Below are 16,588 nucleotides of genomic sequence, written 5' to 3' on the forward strand. Positions count from 1 at the left end.
GCTTTTGAATCCCTCTAGAGAATTTTTTGTTTCAGTTTTTTACTTTTCAGTCCCAAGATTTCCCTTTGGTTCCTTCTTATGTTTTCCATGTTTACATTTTGATCATACATCATTTTCCTTTAGCTCTTTGAGTATTCTCAGACAGTCGTTTTAAAGTTTTTGTCCAGTAAATCTTCCATGTGGTACTTCCTTGGTGTTGGTTTCTGTTGTTTTCCTTTGAAGGAGCAAAACTTTCCTGTTTCTTTGTATGACTATGATGTTATGTTGAAAATTGGATTTTTAAAAGTTGTAATGTGGTAACTCTGGCAGTCAGATTCTCCTCTTTCCCTGTCGGTATTTTCATAAAGTAGGGTGTGTCTCTATTGGGGAGCAGCCTGAGATGTCAACTTAAGTTCACCTCAGGTTTTTTCTGAGTCTTGGTTTTTTTTCTTGGGCATGAAATGTAACTTTCTAAATTACCCTGTACATAAATTGCTTTTGAAAGTCCTCACCCTTCACTGTTTGGCTCCCCCTAAAAAAGAAAAAGAGAAAGTTCAGTGGGGGCAGGAGAATAGCTGCTGCCTCCTCAAGTCCCCTGGAAACTGTTCTAGCCAATAAGATTGCAGCCGCCATGGCCACCTTGGTGCTTCTTTGTAATCAAAAGCAACAACCCGTGATGAGAACACCCAGACCTAGATTTGGAGGACAAATCCACCCTTGCTCCTGAAAGATACTCCAGGAACTCAGGCATGGTTGCCTGTGGCAGGGCTGAGGGGGCTGGGAAGTTACAGCCACCACCACCCCTGCTAAGAGACGCAATTGACTGGCATCGACCAGGTTTACAGCCACACCACTACAGCTTGGGTGTCAGTCTCCTCCCAAACCCACGCTGAAGTCTGATCACCCTTTGTAGCAGTCATAAGATGTGGCTCTTCAGGAGGTGATTAGGCCATGTGGGCACAGTGAATAAATCACTGCCACGGAAGTTTGTTTGAATAGGAAAATGGGTTCCTGGTAAAAGGGGAAATTTTGGTCTCCTTTTACATTCCTTCTCTTCCTCTCTTTGCTCTTTCTGCCATGGGATGACACAGCAAGAAGGCCCTTCTCAGATGCTGGCCCCTCAACCGTGGACTCTCTAGCTTCCAGAACTGTGAGACAGTACATTTCTGTGCATTATAAATTACCTAGTCCTTAGTATTCTATCACAGCAGTGCAAAATGGACCAAGACACAAGCCTTCCTCTGGCATCTGCAGGGCTTCCCACTGACTCTAGAGATCGAGAATGGGCACATTAGCTGATTCTTCCAGAGTGTCGTGGAGATGGGAGACAGGTTCCTGGCATTTCCTACGCCATCATCTTCCACAATGTCACAGCTATATGAAGAAATCACAACTCAGTAATGAAAAGACAAGCAGCTCAAAACCTGGACAAAGGATCTCTCTTTACATTCCTCCAAGGAAAACATATGAGCTGCTAATAAGCACCTGAAAAGACACACAACACTATTAGCCATCAAGAAAACTCAAATCAGAACACAACAAGATACCACTTCATACCCATGAGGATAGGGTACTAGGCACAAAATGCACCCCAAAAGAGAGCCAGTCCCTACAAGTTGTGTGTGCTACCCCACATGGCAAAAGGTGTGATTAAGTAAAGGACCTCGAGAGGAGGAGATTTATCCTGAACCACCATGCAGTCATGTGTATCCTTATAAAAAAGAGTCAGGAGTTTTGAGAGACACCACAAATAAGAGAGGGTCATATGAAGAAAGACGCAGAGACTGGAGGGATGCAACCACAAGCCAAGGAGTGCCAGCCACCATCAGAAGAGACAGAGAATGGAACTTGCACTAGGGCCTCTGCAGGGAGGATGGCCCTGCTCACACCTTGATTTTGACATCCAGCCTCCAGCACTGTGAGAGAATAAGTCTCTGTTGTTTTGGGTCATCCAATCTGTCTTAACTTTTACAACAACCACAAGACATTAACACAGATGTCTGTAATCAAAAAGACAGGTAGTAAAAAATCAGAACCCTCATACACACATGCTGGTGGCAACTTGGAAGTGTGCTAAAGTTTCGCAAAACAAGCTACCAGTTCCTCAAAAGATTAAACACGAAGTTACCACAGAGCAAGTCATGGTAACTAGATTTGATAAACAGCAGTTCTTTCTTTCCATTTTTAAATTAAAAACAATAGTTTTCATACATGTATATAGGGTAATAATGTCTGTCTCATTTTATAGTCCTTCCCATCCTCAGCACCCCTTCCCTCCCCTCATTCCCCTCTGCATAATCCAAAGTTCCTTCATTCTCCCCTGCCCCACTATGGATCAGCATTTGCTTACCAGAGAAAACATTCTGTCTTTAGATTTTACTTAGCACAATGGTCTCTAGTTACATCCATTTTCCTGCAAATGCCATAATTTCATTCTTCTTTAAGGCTGAGTAATATTCCATTGTGCATATGTACCACATTTTCTTTGTCCATTCATCTGTTGAAGGACATCTAGGTTGGTGCCATAGTTTATCTATTGTGAATTGAGCTGCTATAAACATTGACATGACTGCGTCACTGTAGTATGCTGATTTTAAGTCCTTTGGGTATAAACTGAGGAGTGGGATAGGTGGGTCAAATGGTGGTTCCATTCCAAGTTTTCTGAGGAATCTCCATACTGCTTTCCATAGTGGTTGCACCAATCTGCAGTCCCACCAGCAACGAATGAGTGTACCTTTTCCCCCACATCCTCATCAACACTTATTTTTGCCTGTATTCTTGATAATTACCATTCTGACTGGAGTGAGATGAAATCTTAGAGTAGTTTTGGTTTGCATTTCTCTAATTGCAAGAGGTTTTTCATATGTTTGTTGATCAATTATATTTCTTCTTTGTGAAGTGTCTGTTCAGTTCCTTAGCCCATTATTTATTTTACTGATAAATAGCAGTTCTTAATTTTACCAAAATCAAATGTAGGTATCTTTTTTTGTTTTAGGTTATTTTTACATCTATTTAATAAATGTTTCCTACTCTAAATTCCTGAAGATAATCCCTTACCTCCTTTTCTATACATTTTACACTTTTTCTTTAGTTTTTGTGTATGGTATGAATCAGGGATCAAGTTTCTTATTTTTCTGCTTAGGAATACCTGGTTGTTACAGAATCACTTAAGACTGTTCTTTTGCCACAGCTCCACAATGCCTTCTTTGTTGTAATTCAGGCATCCACACATGCATTGGTCTGCTCTCGAATTTTCCTTACTGTTCCTTTGGATAATTTTGGAATTTATTCAGGGACAACACACTGTCTCAATTACTGTATAATCAGGTTGATATCCAGGGAGGCAATTGTCCTCCTTTGATTCTCTTCTTGCAGAAGTTATTGAGTATTCTTGGTCTTTTGTATTTCCTCATAAATTTAGAATAAGCTTTCAAGTTGCACAGACATACACACACACACACACACACACACACAACCCTTCTAGCATGTTTTTTTGAAATTGTGTTGACTGTTTGGATCAATCCAGGAAATATATATATATTCGAAGTGGGGTATTGAGATTGAACCCAGGGGTACTTAACCACTGAGTCACATCCCTAGTCCTTTTATTTTTTATTTGGGGACAGCATCTTCCTAAATTACTTAGGGCCTCTCTAAGTTGCTGAGGCTGACTTTAAACTTGCAATCTTCCTGCCTCAGCCTCCTGAACCCCTGGGATTGCAGGCAAGTGCCACCTTGCCCAGCTAGGTTGATTTTGCAATGTTAAGTCAAATTATATTCCCATGTCAAATCAACTTGACCATGGAGTATGTTTTGAATTTTTCACTTGGTTTGACTTGAAGTGTTCTTTATTTTTATTTATGTCCATCAGCAATACTGGCATGTAGATTGTCTTTCTTGTAATGACTGTCAGATGTAGGCAAAAGGCTACGCTCAATGTCCAACTAAAATAAACTTGTGTTTCCTCCTTTTCTTTTCTCTGGACAGTTTATGTGAGATTGGCATTTCTTATTTCTCTTCAATGTCTTGTAGCTAGTAGAGTCATCTGAGCCTAGAGCTTTATTTGTGGAAAGTTGCTGAATTACAGATTCTTTTTCTTTCTTTCTTTCTTTTTTTTTTTTTTTGTGTGTGTGTTTGTGTGTTGGTTATGGGACTATTTAGATTTTCTCTCTCTTTTCATGTCAATTTGGTGAAGTGTGTCTTTATAGAAATGCATCCATATCAACTAAAGTTTTAAATTTGTATTTATGAGGCTTTTCATAATATTCACTTACTTTCTTTTTTTAATTTTTTTAAGTTGTAGGTGGACCCAGTATCTTTATTTTATTTTTATGTGGTGCTAAGGATCAAACCCAGGGCTTCACTCATATCAGGCGAGCGATCTACCACTGAGCCATGACCACACCTGTTCCACACTCTCATTGTGACATGTGGGAATCTCTAGTGGTACCACCTTCTCATTCTTGACATTGTCATTTATGTTTTTTTCCCCCTCTTTGATCAGCCTCATTAGGGTTGAGACTTTTAGATTTGATGATTCTATTATATGTTTGTTTTCTATTTCACTATTTTGTTCTTATTATGATTTTCTATAATATACTTGTGGTACCTTTTCTAGCTTTCTGAAATATTTGCTTAGTTCATGGATTTGTAGCCTTCCTTCTTGGCTAAAAGCAATTGTGAAAAACTGGAATAATGTCTTCTTTGACAATCTGGTAGAATTCACCTGTAAAATTGTTTGGACTTTCTTTGATTTCTTTAATAGTTAAAGAGCTATTCCTATCCTCTTGGATTGTTATGATATTGTAGTTTTCTAGGAATTAAATAGTTTTATATAAGCTTTCAAATTTATTGATACACAGTTGCTTATAGCATTCTCATATTTTTTAATCTCTGAACATTTGTAGTTACTATTTATATTTTCTAATGTTTACTTATACTTTCTCTGCTTATGTTCTTGGTCAGCAAGGCTCACATGTGTCTTACATTTATCTTGAGTTAAATTTTGTCTATGGTTTGAGGAATCGACCCACCTTCATTCTTCAGCCCGTATCTAAGCACCTTTCTTTCCTGTTGCATTTCCTTCACATGTTCCCTGAAAATCAGTGACTGTAAAGGAGGTTACATCTCCTCCACTGACTTACAAGTATCTCTTCATGCCACTGCCACATTGTCTCGATTACTGTAGCTTTGTATTAATTCTTGAAATCAGAAAGTATGAGTCTTCTAACTCTGCTTTTCTTTTTTCAAGTTGTCCTTGCTAATCTGAGTCCCTTGGATTACCATATGAATTTTAAGATCATCTTGTCAATTTTTACCAAGAAGTCAACTGAGATTTTCCTTCTGTTGGTGGGTGGGTACTGGAGATTGAACCCAGGGGCACTTTGCCACTGAGTACTTCCCTGATAGTTTGGGGGTGTTTTTGAGACAATTTCTCACTAAGTTGCTGAGGGTCTTGCAAGTTGCCCATGCTTGCCTTGAACTTGTGATCCTCCTGCCTCAGCTTCCCATCAACTGGGATTTTGATAAGAATTGCATTGAATATCAGATCATTAGGAAGTATTGTCATCTTATCAATATAATTATTCCGATCTATGATCCTGGAATGTCTTCATTTATTTAAGCCTTCTTTAATTTCTTTCAATAATTTTCTGTAATTTAAATTATAGGGTTGCACTTTTGTTGTTAAATTTATTCTGTGTACTTTATTATTTTTGATGATACTGTAAATAGAATTTTTCCTAATTTTCATTTTTCCCATTGCTGCTCTATAGAAATACAACTTATTTTTGTATGTTGTATATTTTTGTATATTTTATTAATTTTGGTACATTGTGCATTGAACAAGTTCAACAACTTTGCTTAACTAGATCATTAATTGTACTAGTTTTTTGTGGATTCCTTAGTATTTTCTGTATACAAGATCATGAGACTGGCAAATGGAGTCTTCCTTTTTCCCTCTTCAATCTGGGTGCTTTTTATTTTGTATTCTTGCCTAATTGCTCTGTAGCTAAAATCTTGAACAATGCTGAATACAAGTGCCCAGATATCCTTGTTTTGTTCACGACTTAGGGAGAAAGTATCCAATTTTTCACCATTAAGCAAGTTCACTGTGGGGTTTTATTTAGATGCCCTTTACCATGCTGACCAAATTCATTTCTAATCCAATTTTTTTAACATAAAAGGGTGCTGAATTTGGTTAAATGCTCCTTCTGCGCCTATTAATATGATAATGTGGTTTTGTCTTATATTCTATTGATATATTAATTCACTTTCAGACATCAATCCATCCTTGCACTCCTGGCATATATACTATTTGGTGATAGTACATGTTTTCTTGTATATTGCTGAATTCTTCACACTGATATTTTGTTGAGAATCTTTACATTTTTATTTATAAGAGTTATTGGTTTTCAGTGTTCTTGTCTTTGTTTTCTTTTGGTAATGCTTGCCTCACAGAATGAGTTGAGAAGTGTAACCTCTTACACGAATCCCACCATTATGTATGATTATAATGCACCAATAAAAATATGGAAAAGAAGGAAATGTAGGCTCCTCTTCTAAATTTGGGAAGAGTTTGTGACAAATTGGTTTTAATCCTTCTTTAAATGTTTGGATGATTTTGTCAGGGAAGTCGCATGGTATTTTTGTTTTTTGTTTTGTACTGAGGATTGAACCCAGAAGTACTTAACCACTAAGATACATATCCAACCCTTTTTATTTTTATTTTGGGACTGGGTCTTGTTAAGTTGCTGAGGCTGGCCTTGAACTTGCAATCCTCCTTTCTCGGCCTCTAAAGTCACTGGGATTACAGGCGGGTGCCCCCACACCAGGGTCCATCTGGTGAGGAAGAATGTAATTGGAAGAGGAGGGCAAAGGGAGGAGACAAGGATGCTGTGGTCCTGGCCCAAGGTGTGGGAAACCAGTGATGCTAACTCACACATACCATGGGGGTGTATGCACACACATGCACATACAATAAGCCTTTTTCTATTTCAGTCCTGAAATAGTAATTTTTAAAATAACATGCTTACAAAATAGGACCTCTTCCAAGTCAGTTTCTGTTCTTATGGTAGATTTAGAAAGTTTGGGAGTTTTATTGTTGCTCTTAGTATGTCTTATTTTTGTCTGTTTGTAGGTCTAGATTGGAGATTTTGCTGTATAAGAATCTCTTTTGGGCTTTGCTGGCTACAAAAGCTAGTTCCTGTTTGTTAAATATTCAAAACATCAATTATTCATTCTTCACTGAGACACATTACACACTCCGAGTCATCCATTCTCTTGCCCCTCTTTGTGAAAGGAAGCTTTGAGTCTGGCCTCCCCACGGGGAAGGCGTGTAGGTGAGACTCAGGGCTGACTCAGAGGGCCAGCCCTGGACAGCTCATGTCTGAGGTCACACCTCAGGAAAGGAGGCAACAGAGCCCCATGAACAGAGTCCTGTTCTAACATCTTCCCTAGTTCCTTGCTGTCTACTATGCTCCCCTTCTGTGTTTTCCATGTGAGGTTTTATCGAGGTGGAAAGCTAGACCTCAGAGGGATTTGCCCTTGACCTGAAGTCATGTTGGCAGTAAACAACGTCCAAATGACAGCTGATGCGTGCTGGAGAGCAAGATGAATGGTCAGGATCAGCGCATGGGAAAGCTGAGGTTCAGGAGGCAGGAAGGGGCTTAGGCAAGGCCACTGAGCCAGTCGGGTGCAAAGACGCCTGACTTTGGCAGCTTCCTCTCCTGACACACTTCCCCATCAGCTTCCTGCATGGAACCATAGAGAGGCTGGAAATGGCCTCTGCCTGCTGTTGGCCCTGCCCTGGTGCAACGCCTTCAAACTTACATCTGGTCACCTACTGTTGGACAGGCTAGTGAGCTCCATTCAGCCTGAGTGTGGTAGGCTGAATAATGGCCCACAAAGATGTTGGGTCCTGGTGCCTGAAACCTGTGAATGTTGTATGGAAGAAGTTGCAGATGTGACTACTTTAAAGATCTTAAGGGGGAGGGGTTGGCCTAACTGCCATCACAGGTACACAGGGAGAATATACAGACACAAAGAGGAGATGGAAATGTGACCAGGGATGAAAGTGAGGCGTCCAGTAGCCTCTGGCAGGTGAAGAGCAAGGATTCCATTTTGTCCTAAAGCCCCCAGAGGTGTGGCCTGCGGACACTTCGATTTCAGACTTCCGGCCTCTAGAGCTCAGAATACATTCCCATTGTTTTAGGCCACACAGTCTGTGGTCATTTGTTACAGTGCCCAAAAGGAATGGAGAGGGCAAGACCTCTGTCTGTCAGGCCCCGGCAACTGTCTGTGAGGTGCGGGGCTGGGGCGGGAGATGCCCAGGGAGCATCAGCCTGCGCATCACTGCACGCTGGGACGCCAGCGGCCCGCAGTCCGTGCCCGCGGACGGCTCCGGTGGCCACAGTCCGCACACCTAGGTGGTGCCCCGCCCCCAGCCAGAGGGAGCCTTCCAAGTCGCCCAAGCGCTGCAGCCCCAGGCAGGTGTTTGAGGCTCGGCGAAGAGATGCCCGCGCCCCCAGTCTCGGCCCAGGCGAGTCGGGCCTCGGCTTCCTCCTGGCTCAGCCGCGGTCTAAGCGCAGGAGCAGCGGGCGGCCCCGCCCGGCTCCGACGCGGTGTGATCAGTCTCTCATCCATTCATGCTCCTCTCTCGCTGACCACCATTCAGGGCATCGGATCTTCCAGTCGGTGCCCAGGGTTGCGGCCTGGCGGAGTGTGGCGCGGTCGGAGACGCGGCTTGCGGTAGCGCAGAGGCCTCCCCGAGTCGCCACCAGGGCGCCCTGGGGGACTCTGGCCACCCCGCCCCGGCTCTGCGGGAGGAATCCAGGCCTGCCGCTGACCTGGTAACCACGCTTAGCAGCTCATGGACCGGCAAGACTTCACCCTAGAGAACCAGTTTTCTCATCTGTGAAATGGGAACTCATTCTTCCAGGAGAGGCCAGGAAGATGAGAGGAAGCCAGTCGGGCCCCAGAGTCTCGTCAGACACCACGGACAAGAGAGAGAAGACAGGCCTGTCCGCCTCCTGCAATGCGCACCGGGGAGGGGCAGTCCGGCCCGGGCAGGTCTGGGGGCCTGGCGGGGTTAAAGGGACTCCACCGACTACCCGGCTCAGCTCAGCGAGAAGGGACAGGAAGGAAAGCAAAGGTGGGTGTCAGAGAACACGGCGTTGAGGGTCCCCTCTTTTTAAAACACAAAGGCAGTGGTTTGTGACTGGGGAAGGGTCTAGAGGGAGTGAGAGGTGCAAGGAGGGTGGAGCTGAGGATCGGCGAGGATTTGAGGAGGCCTTGGGGGAAGGACTTAGGCCCTTCTAAGGCACCTCCTTTGGGATAGCAGGGGAAGGAGGAGGACACTGTGGCCTTCCATGGGGTACATGGCTATATGTGACAGCTGGGGGGAAAAGGGGGTCTCCCAGGTCACAGGGCATTGGACAGAGTGCCCTCCTAGCTCCCTGGGTGGATTGCTGCTGCTTCTCTGACCCTCTGTGTCCTCTGGGGCAGATGTGACCCACCCCAGCATTGCCTGTGTCCACCACCCCAAGGAACTCTAGCCCAGAAAGGAGATGAGTGAAGACCAGAGGGCACCCCCTGCCTCTGTGTGGGCTTACCTGGGGTGGGAGGGCGAGGGGTGGGATGTCAGTGTTACATGGACTTCGGAGTTTGATCTGTCAGTTTTAAACTGGATGGGTTTTTTTGTTTGTTTGTTTGTTTTTTTGTTTTTTTGTTTTTTTTTTTTGGTACTGAATTTTGAATCCAGGGTTGCTTAACCACTGAGCTATATTCACAGACCTTTTTATTTTTCATTTTGAGACAGAATCTCACTAAGTTGTTTAAGGCCTCAGCTAAATTGCTGAAGCTGGCCTCCAACTTGAGATATCCTTGCCTCAGCCTCCACAAATACTGGGATTAAGGGTGTGGCCATCATACCCCACAGGACAGAATTTTTAAATGTCCAAAAAGTTAGATATTAACCTAAAGAATACTCAACAGAATACTATTGAACACAAAGGATCTAACAAATATAATGAAGCTGGAGGCATCACTCTACCTGATTTAAAAATAAGCTGTGAGGCTACAGTAATCAAAACAGCATGCTTGAAAACAGACACCTATACCACTGGAACAGGAGAGAGAGCCAGAAATAAACTCACACATTTGTGGTCAGTTGACTTTTGACAAAGATGCCAAGGGCACAGAATGGAGAAAGGACAGTCTCTTCAATAAATGGTATTGGAAAAACTGGATATCCACATGCAGGAAAAAAACAACCTATTGGGCTGGGGTTGTGGCTCAGTGGTGGAGCGCTTGCCTAGCATGTGTGAGGCACTGGGTTCGATTCTCAGCACCACATTAAAAAAATAAATTAAATAAAGGTATTGTGTCCACCTACAACTAAAATTATATATAAAAAACAACCTTATCTCACCCTTTATACAAAAATTAGTGCAAAATGGATTAAAAACATAAACATAAGACCTGAAACTATAAAACTATTAGAAGGAAACAGGAGGAGACCTTTTTTATCTTTGTTTTATTTATTTATTTGTTATTTATTTTTTAGGAGGAAAGCTTTATGACATCAGTCTGAGCAGTGATTTATTGGATAAGACCCCAAAAAACACAGGCAAGGAAAGCAAAAATAGGCAAAGGGATGAGTCAAACTAAAAAATTTTAGCACAGCAAAGGAAACACTTAACAGAGTGAAGAGACAACTCTTGGATTAGAAGAAAATGTTTGTGAATCACGAATTAGATAAGGGGCTAATACCCGAAATATGCATGAATCTCAAACTACTAAACAAGAAAACAAAAAATCTGATTTTAAAGTGGATGAAAGACCTGATTAAATGATTCTCAATAGAATACTCATATGGCCAACACATATACAAAAGTGCTCAACATAGCTCACTAATCATCAGCAAGGTGCAAATTAAAACCCAAGTGAGATATCACCTCGTATCTGTTATAATGACTATTACACAAAGATGAAAGATCGCCAGTGTGGTGGTGCACAACTATAATCCCAGCAGCTGCTGAGGCTGAGGCAGGAGGATCACAAGTTCAAAGCCAGCTTCAGCAATTTAGCAAGGCCCTAAGCTACTCAGCCAGACCCTGTCTTCTAAATAAAATATAAACAGAGCTGGGGATGTGGCTTGGGGGTTAAGCGTCCCTGGGTTTAATACCAAAAAACAAAACAAAACAAAAAACAAAGATGAAGGGTAAGAAGTGTTAGGATGTGGAGAAAGAGAAATTCTTGCACACTACTAGTGAGACTGAAAACTGTATGGAGATTCTGCAAAAAAAATAAAAATGGATTTAGCATTTGGGGACTTAGGATGTAGCTTGGAGGTAGAGCATGCTTAGCATTCACAAGGCCCTGGGTTCAATCCCTAGCACTAGAACAAAAACAGTTATCATATGATCCAGCAGTCTCATTTCTGGGCATATAGCCAAAGGAATTAAGGTCAATAAGTCAAAGAAATGCCTCTACTCCTTTTTATCATTCATTATTCACAATAGCCAACATATGGAATCAACCTAAGTACCCACAGACAGGTGAATGGATGAAGAGAAACTGTGGTATATACACACAATGTAATACTAGTCCGCCTTTAAAAAGAAAGAACTTCTGTCATTTTCAACAATGTGGATGAGCCTAGAGGACATTATGGGAAGTGACAAGCCGTGATCTCACTTACATGGGGAACTTATTTAGGTAGTAAGGAGAACGCTGGCTACCAGAGGCTGGTGGAGGGTAGGCAGGGAAGGGGATGTATGGGCTTGGCTTTGGAGTGATGTTTTGGAACTGGCTATAGTATCAGACATGCCACCGTATGTAATAAATGACATGGAATTGTTCACTTTAAAATCATCATTTTGCCAGGTTTGCATGACACACACCTGCAATCCCAGCCACTTGGAGGACTGAGGCAGGAGGATGGCAAATTCCAGGCCAGCTTCACAATCCAGTAAGACCCTGTCTCAAAAACTAAAAAGGACTGCAGATGTAGCTCAGTGGTAAAGTGCCCCTTGGTTCAATACACACACACACACACACCAGAAAAAAAGGAAGCAAAGAAAATGATTGTGTTTTGTAAATTTCTTTTTTTTTTCTTTTTTCTTCTTTTTAGACAGGGTCTCACTATGTTGCCCAGACTGACCTTGAACACTTGGGTTCAAGTGATCCTCTCTCCTCAGCCTTCAGAGTAGCTGGGACTGTAGTTGTGAGCCACTGTTGCTTGCTATTATGTCAGTTTCACTTCCATGGTTCTTAATTCAGCACATGCAGGATATCCAGAGCATCTGCAGGGACAGGCCCCTCCTCAGCCCATCACTGCTCTGCTGTGGTCATCAGCTCCCTGGTTTCTTCCATAGTTTTACTCCCTGCGTTTGCCTCTTGGAATAGTATGTGGCTTGGCGTTCATGTTGTTTTCTTTTCTTCCTTTTAGCAGTGCTGGGGATGGGACCCAGGGCGTTGTGCATGCTGGAACACTGCTGTACCTTGAGCCCTACACCAACCCCAAGTTGTTCCTGAACTTTGTGTATGGCCTGGGTCTTGCTGTGTGGATTCTGAGTCTCCTGTTTTCCACCAAGGACTTCCTGAGATGCCTGCCCCTTGTGTGAAGCTCTAATAAAGATGTTGTTCGTGCTGCTTCCTTGTGCGAGTATACCATAATCTCTATTCACCCAGATAATGGACATTTGGGTGCTGTCTTGCTTGTCTCCATAAAGAACTGCAGGGTGAAGAATGTTCTTATACATGTTCCCTCTGCACGTTCAGGTTTTCCTTAGGGTAAATGTTTTGTATGAACTATGGGGTTTTAGGGGATTCATACTTTCAACTTTACTTGCTAATGTCAGATTATTTCCTAAGATGTCAGTTTTACTGGTTTTTACTAAAGCACCAGTGTTTGACTTCATTGATTCTATGGTGTTTGTGCTGGGTTTCATTGTTTTCTGCCCTTGCCTTTATTTATAGACTTTCCCTGGTCCCAGCAGTCATGTTCTCGTTGCATTACTTCCTTGGCAGCACTAGGTATTGTCAGATTTTTTTTCATTTTTGTCCATCTGGTGGTGTTACATGGTAATCATGGTGATTTTTGAGTGTCCCCCTCCAAATTCTTATGTTGAAACCTAAACCCCAAAGGGGTGATATGGGGAGGTGGGGTCCTGGGAGGTGATGGATTCATGAGGATGGAGCCCTCAGGAGTGGGATTAGTGCACTGGTAGAAGGACCCTGGAGGGATCCCTTGACTCCTTCCTTCTACCATGTGAGGACATGGCAAGAAAGCCATCTAGGATCTGGAATGGTCCTCACCAAACACCAAATCTGCTGATGCACAGATCTTGGTTTCCCAGGCTCCAGAGCTGTGAGGAATACATTCCTGTTGTTCACTCAGATTAGGGTAGTCTATTACAGTGGCTTGTATTTTCACCCTTTTAATGTTTTTGAAAGACAACTTGCCAAAGGGGGACGGGAGCATTTTTAAAACTGTATGTCCCTTTGCACCTTATTTTGTATGATGTGCATCTATCTCCAAAAGAAAAAATGAAATTTAAATTAAAATGAGTGCTTTGTCTCTATCACTCTGTCCCAGTTAACATTTGATTTTTTACAGTTCTTTCGTCCTGAAGTTACACCATTCATGAATTCTCTCATGTGTGTCCTGTGAGTGAAAGGAGCACCTACTCTATCCACAGCTACATCCCCAGTGCTTCACGCACTGCTTGACATGAAGTCGTTGCTCAATGAACACTGTGGAAGGAAAGAGGGGACAAAGGAAGGAACTAGGAGGAAGGAGAAGGGCAATCGTGAGAATGCCTCTGTGCTGCCCAGGCTGGCTCATACTCCTTGGATCAAGTGACCCTCCTGCCTCAGCTTTCTGAGTAGTGGGTGCCTTCACATCTGGCTGCCAAGATTCTGTTTTCAATGTTTTTGAGTATCTACCCAGAAGTGAATTGCTGGGTCATATAGTAATTCTATTTTTAATACAATTTCAAATTATTTTAGTCCCGGAGATTGAACCCAGGGGTACCTAAGCATGGAGCCCTAGGCCCAGCCCTTTTTCAGTTTTTGAGATAGGGTCTTCTTAAGTTGCTTAGGCTGCCCTTGAACTTGCAATCTTCCTACCTCGGCTTCCAGTGCCTGGGGTTACTGGCGTGAGCCACACACCTATTGCTATTTTTTATTTTTTGATGAGCCACCATTCTGCTTTCTGCAGCGCCTGCTCCAGCTCATGTTCCCACTAACCGTGCACTAAGGTTCCAACCCCTCCACACTGTTGCCCCGGCTTGTTCTTTTGCCATTTTTTCATAGTTGCCATCCTAATGGCTGTGAGGTAGCACTCTCCTCTTTGAGAATTAGTTCCTCTCTGTCCTACAGGCACAGGGTAGGACTAGATTATGTCCAGCCATTAAAGTCAGTACAGACAGTCCCTGGCTTATGATGGTTTGACTTTATAGTGGTGAAAAAGCAATACACATTCAGTAGAAACTATACTTCAAATTTTGAATTTTGATCTTTTTCTGGGCCAGCTGCATGCAGTGTGAAACTCTTCCTGGGTAGCTGCAGGGAGCCACACTTCCAGTCAGTCAAGGGGAAACCATCAATGCTGTATAGTGCATTACATGAGACGGTCAACACTTTGTTATAAAAAAACACTTTGTTAGCTGGTTTTACTCAACTGTAGACTAATGTGAGTGTTCTGAACATGTTTAAGGTAGGCGGTAGATACTAAGTTTTGATGTTCAGAAGGCTAGGTGTATGGAGTGTATGTTTTTGCACTGAGGATTGAACGTGGGAGGGGAGGGCTCTACCACTGAGATCCAGCACCAGTCCCATTGGTTTACTTACCTATGTATTTAGACTTGGTCTCTAAGTTGCTGAGGCTGGCCTTGAACCTGCAATCCTCCTGTTTCAGGCTCCCAAGTTTTTGGGATTACAGGCATGCACCACTACATTTGGCTTATTATTTATCTTTTCACAGTGCTGGGAATTGAACTCAGGGCCTCCCGCATGCTGGACAAGCACTTTACCACTGAACTACACCCACAGCCCTAATGCCTGGCTTATTGAATGCATATTTTACTTACCATGGGTTTGTTGGAAGGAATTTAGCCCCATTTTAAGTCAAGGAGCATCTGTAAGGTCTGTGCACATACACAACTTGGTATATTTAGTTACGTCTTTTCAGTTTAATGTGCTCCAGGTAGAAACTATTTTACCATGAAAGCAGAACACAGGAATATGAAAAGGGAATGGAAGAAGGCAACTAAAGGGCACTTCCAGATTTTACCCTCCTCTTCCTTCCACATCATAGATGCACACGATTCAGGACCACATGAAGTCCTTTGGGCAAAACAATGCTTTCCTCCTCCTCCCTCCTCTTCCTTCTTCCTTTTCTGCACGGCCCACACAGCATGCCTTACCTCCCATTGCCAGCTCTCTGTGGGGCCATGATGTCATTTGATGTAAGTGCAATTAAAAGTTCAATGTGCTTCTTCAGTTCTGAACTCTTTTGGGGGTGTTTTTCCAACTTAATAGGGTCAGGTGCAGAATGGGTGCCATGCTATGTCCAAACCTGCCTGGCTTCTGCCTCCCTCACCCTTGACATTTGCCCAAACCTGCCCTGTTCTTTGTCACCTCTGTGCCCAGTGCAGCCAGATTTCTTCTTGCATTGCCCTTGCCACCCTCCCTTACCTAGCTGTCTACTCACGTGGACTCAGCATAAACCTGCTTTCCTCTGGAAGCTTCCCTTGGTGTAGGTGGGCTGCATGCCCCTGCCCAGTCTCCCACGACACGTGTGCTCAATTCCAGTTACCATAACCTACATTTCAGTTGAACTGCTGTGAGGAGCACACATTTAACTCAAAGGAATTCCACTATCTCTGCTTGGTCAAAGAGGGAGAAAGAAAGTAACAGTTTAAATAGGGCCACTGTGGACCCATTCAGCACTCCTCTGTGAGCAAGCAGTGGAATATCTGACCACATTTTCACCCTCAGTTTTTATTTTTGTATTGGGAGCATCTGGCCTTTTCTGGGAGTGCTTCTAGTGTTTAAAGATACATGTTTCACAGGGCAGGAAATGTCCCAAGCATAGCGAAATGTTGGGATGCTGAGGAACAAATGAAAAAGAAAAGAAGGAAGAGAAGAAAAGGCAAACAAGATATATTTACCTATTATCAAGGCTGTAGGAACTGGCATTCAAATCCCAATTCTGTTGCTAACCTACCGGGTGCTTTGGCCAAATCACTAACTTGTCTAGACTTCAGAATACACCAAGTGTCCGCCCATCTTATACGGTCACCCTTAGGCTTCAATGAGTAATACATGTAATGTGCCCACAAAATACCCGCTCAGTAACAGTTCATGTTACCCCAGCCCACACTGCCCTCCCTTTGGGAACCCTGTACCAACGGATTCCATCCAACGAGGACAGGAAGAGGTGACAAGGTGAGGAAGAATTCCAGGCGATGTAGCATCTCCAAGGTTCCAGCTGAAGGTGTCCTCTGAACTTGGACCCTGGCTAGCACCCAGGGTTGCTTCAGGCCCTCCAACAGCTAGCTGCACACTGGCTATAAGAACCTGGTTAAAAACCTTCTACAGA

Source organism: Sciurus carolinensis, chromosome 2, assembly GCF_902686445.1.
Source record: "Sciurus carolinensis chromosome 2, mSciCar1.2, whole genome shotgun sequence".
NCBI lineage: Eukaryota > Metazoa > Chordata > Mammalia > Rodentia > Sciuridae > Sciurus > Sciurus carolinensis.